The sequence below is a fragment of the Globicephala melas genome, chromosome 7, assembly GCF_963455315.2.
Source record: "Globicephala melas chromosome 7, mGloMel1.2, whole genome shotgun sequence".
Classification (NCBI taxonomy): Eukaryota; Metazoa; Chordata; class Mammalia; order Artiodactyla; family Delphinidae; genus Globicephala; species Globicephala melas.
Window position 1 is genome coordinate 43378234 of NC_083320.1, and position 4593 is coordinate 43382826.

The window sequence follows — 4593 nt, forward strand, 5'->3', positions numbered from 1 at the left end:
AAAAAAAAAGGTTCTGAAGAACCTAGGGGCAGGACAGGAATAAAGATGCAGATGTAGAGAACAGACTTGAGGACACGGGGAGAGGGAAGGGTAAGCTGGGAAGAAGTGAGAGAGTGGCATGGACATATATACACTACCAAATGTAAAATAGATAGCTAGTGGGAAGCAGCCGCATAGCACAGGGAGATCAGCTTGTTGCTTTGTGACCACCTAGAGGGGTGGGATAGGGAGGGTGGGAGGGAGATGCAAGGGGGAGGGGATATGGGGATATATGTATACATATAGCTGATTCACTGTTATACAGCAGAAACTAACACACCACTGTAAAGCAATTATACTCCAATAAAGATGTTAAAAAAAAAAAAAAAGGATGCCTTTCTTCAGAATCTCCAGGAGTACTTCTTTTAATGCAGATCCCTGGGCCCAACAGGAGATCACTGAATCACAACTCTGGATTGCTTGACCAGGAAGCCAGAGCTGGAAACATGAGTGAACCCATTTCCAAGCACACTTGAGACCACCATGGACACTCCACGAATCACAGGGAGATTTGAAGAACTCAAGACGTGAGTTCCTAAGCATGTCCAGAAACGTCACAATTTGGGCCTTGACATTAATGTGATCTCATTTTCTGTTGTTTATCTTAGATAAGGATCAATTTATAAGTGTCTTCTCTGAGAATGAACAGAGAGAATTAATTGACTGAAGGCACTGAGTATGGTTTCTACTTAAACAATTTTTTTTTTTTTTTTTTTTTGCGGTACGCGGACCTCTCACTGTTGCGGCCTCTCCCGCTGCGGAGCACAGGCTCCGGACGCGCAGGCTCAGCGGCCATGGCTCACGGGCCCAGATGCTCCGCGGCATGTGGGATCTTCCCGGACCGGGGCATGAACCTGTGTCCCCTGCATCGGCAGGCGGACTCTCAACCACTGCGCCACCAGGGAAGTCCTTAAACAATTTTTTTACTGGAAAGTATTTAGCTGAGATGCTTCATTTCATCATTAAGGTTTTTGTTTGTTTGTTTGTTTTTATGGGAGGAGTGGCTCTGTATTAGTTATGTTCTGCTGCATAAAAATATTATTCCAGAACAAAGGTGAGATACTCGGAAACTGTGAGATAGGAACCTGAAAGCAGACTGGCTAGGTGGTTCTGTCCCAGGGTCTCTCCTGAGGTTGCAGTCAGATGACAGCCAGGGCTGGGGGCATCTAAAGGCTTGAGCAGGGCTGGAGGCTGTCCAAGATGACTCCTTCACATGGTGACTGGCAGGTGGGCTCAGTTCTCTGCCATGTGGACTTCACAGAGCAGTTTACAACACAGCAGCTGACTTCTCTCAAACTGAATGATGAGGGGGGAGAGAGAAGAAGGGGGCACCATCCAGACAAAATTCCCAATGTGTTTTAGGCTTAGTATCAGAAGTGACACACCCACACCTCCATTGGTCATACAGATGGACCAGGTTCAGTGTGGCCATAGGGCTACACCAGCCCCAGGAGGCCATCTTGGAAGCTGGCTACCACAGGCTCTGAGAAAAAAATAAATTCAAGATGGCCTGATGCTTTTAATGTACCAATTTATATTTCCATTGCAGGGTTTTGGAATAAGGAATGGATACAGAGAAAATAAACCAAACCCAAAACATGAGGCAGTTATCAAGTGCAGGAAAAATAAGAGGTTGTACAAAAAGGAGATGTAATCACATTACATTACTCAGCTTTGAGTAGTATGTGCAAAGAAAGAATAACGCAGACATTGAATTCTGATTCAATGAAAATGAGAAGATGGGTGGAAGGAAAGTGTATGAGAGGCTATGTGAGAGGGGACGAACTCTCAAGCCCCATGGCAGAAAGTCAATGGATAATTTCTAAATCTGCGGGCTCTTCTGAGACTCCCTGGGGGCACGGCTTTGGCCTCTGTGCCTTCTTGCTCCTTTCGGCCGCAAGGCAGGGGCCCCTTGGACGCCCAGGGTCCTGCGGATGTAGTCTGGGGAGCGGATGTCAGCCTGGTGCAGGGGCTCCAGGATCTGAAACTTGCAGCAGCCGTGGCTCAGGCGCACGGCTGCCTTCAGGCTCATTTTGTGGCCCACAGAGACATAGAGGGGCTTGGTGCTGTGGTCATGGCTCTTCAGCGCCATGCCCAGGATGGTCCCAGAACCGCCCATCAGAGGAAATGAGTCTCCTCCAGCCTTCAGGAGCCGTATCTTCTCCTTGTGCAGAGCGTTGTTCTCCAGCCCGTCCACCTGCAGGGGTTTCTTAGCCACCCCGATGCTGGTCAGGTATGTGAGGACACCAAGGTGGCAGGCCACCCCAAAGCCTCGGTGGTGGAGCACCCCATTTCCATCCACAAAAAGGACCTGGGGCATGAGGCGGGGCTCCTTCTGCCACAGCCACTGTACCACATCCACCAGGAAGGGCACATCTTGGAAGGCCAGGAAGCCTGACACACAGGGGCCTGTCAGGCTCACCATGCGACAGTCCTCATACATCACCTCGAGCACAGGGTAGCTGAGCACCACCAGGGAGGCACAGGTGCTGACACCGTCGCCCTTCACAAAGGACACGTCCACGCCCCCGACCCTCTGCAGGCCTGAAAAGGCGGGGTCTCGTTGCCACGCCTCCGTGTCCCGGTCCACGACAAGGGTCTTTAACAGGGCTTGCTCCAGTTTCCAGAGCGACAGTGTTTCCTCTGGCGGCCTCCCAGCCGCCTTTCGGGCCATGGCACGGTCCTCCATCATTAAGTTTTTTGTTTTTTGTTTTTTGTTTTTTTGCGGTACGCAGGCCTCTCACTGTTGTGGCCTCTCCCGTTGCGGAGCACAGGCTCCAGACGCGCAGGTTCAGCGGCCATGGCTCACTGGCCCAGCCGCTCCGCGGCATGTGGGATCTTCCCGGACCGGGGCACGAACCCGTGTCCCCTGCATCAGCAGGCTTACTCTCAACCACAGCGCCACCGGGGAAGCCCCATCATCAAGTTTTAATACCAGCAAAAGGTGATGAGGCTCTTCCACTGCCTGGTTTTCCCTAACTCATAGAACTTAAAGCATAGAACTATCAGAAGTCAAAATGCAGAGGAACACCAAAATGGAGTTCCCACATGTGCTGGTAAATGTTGCTTCAAAGCAGAATTAAGTTTAGGGAACATGTATAGAAAGGTCAGAAACAGAGTTTTTTTCTTTTATGTTTGTTGGTATGTGTGTGTGTGTGTGTGTGTGTGTGTGTGTGTGTGTGTGTGTGTGTGTGTGTGTGTGTAAAGGACATAGTTTCTGCAATAAGTCCAACATTATGCTGGAAATTTAAATGTTTTATTTCCTAATTATCATAATAGCTCTGCTGGCTAGTAATTATTGTGTTACCCCATTATACAGTGTAGGAACCTGAAGCTTGAGTAACTTGCCCAAGGTCATATAGCAAGGAAAGTCACAAGGCAAAGAAAGATCTTGAACCTCCAAAGTCCATGATGTTTCCATTATACCATCCTTATAAAGAAACATGGAAAGAAATTAATACATAAAAGAATGATATTAAATGTTAAAACTCGCATGACAATTTTTTCCTTTGCAATCTCAGAATTATCCAGTAGGCTGTACCCCTGAATCAGTTTTCTATCGAAACCCCAAGCCATTAAACAGTGATTTTATTAAGTGCTTCAGTTTTTTTTGTTGTTTTTTTTTTTAATTTTATTTAGTTTTGGCTGTGTTGGGTCTTTGTCGCTGCGCGCGGGCTTTCTGTAGTTGCGGCTAGCCGGGGCTACTCTTCTTTGTGGTGCGCAGGCTTCTCATTGCGGTGGCTTCTCTTGTTGCGGAGCAGGGGCTCTAGGCACATGGGCTTCAGTAGTTGCAGCACACTGGCTCAGTAGTTGTGGCTCGCGGGCTCTAGGGCGCAGGCTCAGTAGTTGTGGCGCGTGGGCTTAGTTGCTCTGCGGCATGTGGGGTCTTCCCAGACCAGGGCTCAAACCCGTGTCCCCTGCATTGGCAGGCTGATTCTTAACTACTGCACAACCAAGGAAGTCCCCAGTTATTTTTTTATATATAAATTATTTTAAATGAAGTCTGTAACAGTAATTTACAAATTTTTGTATGTACACCTGAAAGAAGAAAATATTGTTTTTTGTGCATTGGTTTTAGGTCCTTAACTGATATTTTAGATTAAAATAGTACCCTATTATAATTGTTTGTGAAAATTATTGATGCTTCCACAGCTAGGGACAAAGATTTATTTTATTCCACCCCTGTGAAAGCCAAGCCCTTTTATCACAGGCTGCCATACAGGCTTAGCTTGATTTGCAGAATTGTGATTAGTTTATCAGTATGGTTCCAAATGTAGCCAAGGCACAGTTATTTTAGAATCACCTAAGACTGTGGTTCTCAAAACATGGTCCCCAACCAGCAACATCAGCATCACCTGGGATCTTGTTAGGTAAACTCTCAGGCCCCACTCCAGACCTATGAATCAGAAACTCTAGATTGAGCTCCAGAAATCTGTGTTTTAACAAGCCCTCAGAGTGATTCTGATACACACTAAAGTCTGAGGACAACCAACCTAGGATAGTTATTGAAAGTAGAGATTTCTGCTTCTCACCCAGACTGAATCAGAATTTCTG

General features: G+C 47.4%; 1 pseudogene; it reads right to left on the minus strand.

Annotated features, from left to right (window-relative positions):
• Positions 1-1847: 1847 nt before the first annotated feature.
• LOC115847685 (endonuclease V pseudogene) lies at positions 1848-2713 on the minus strand (annotated as a pseudogene).
• Positions 2714-4593: the final 1880 nt, after the last annotated feature.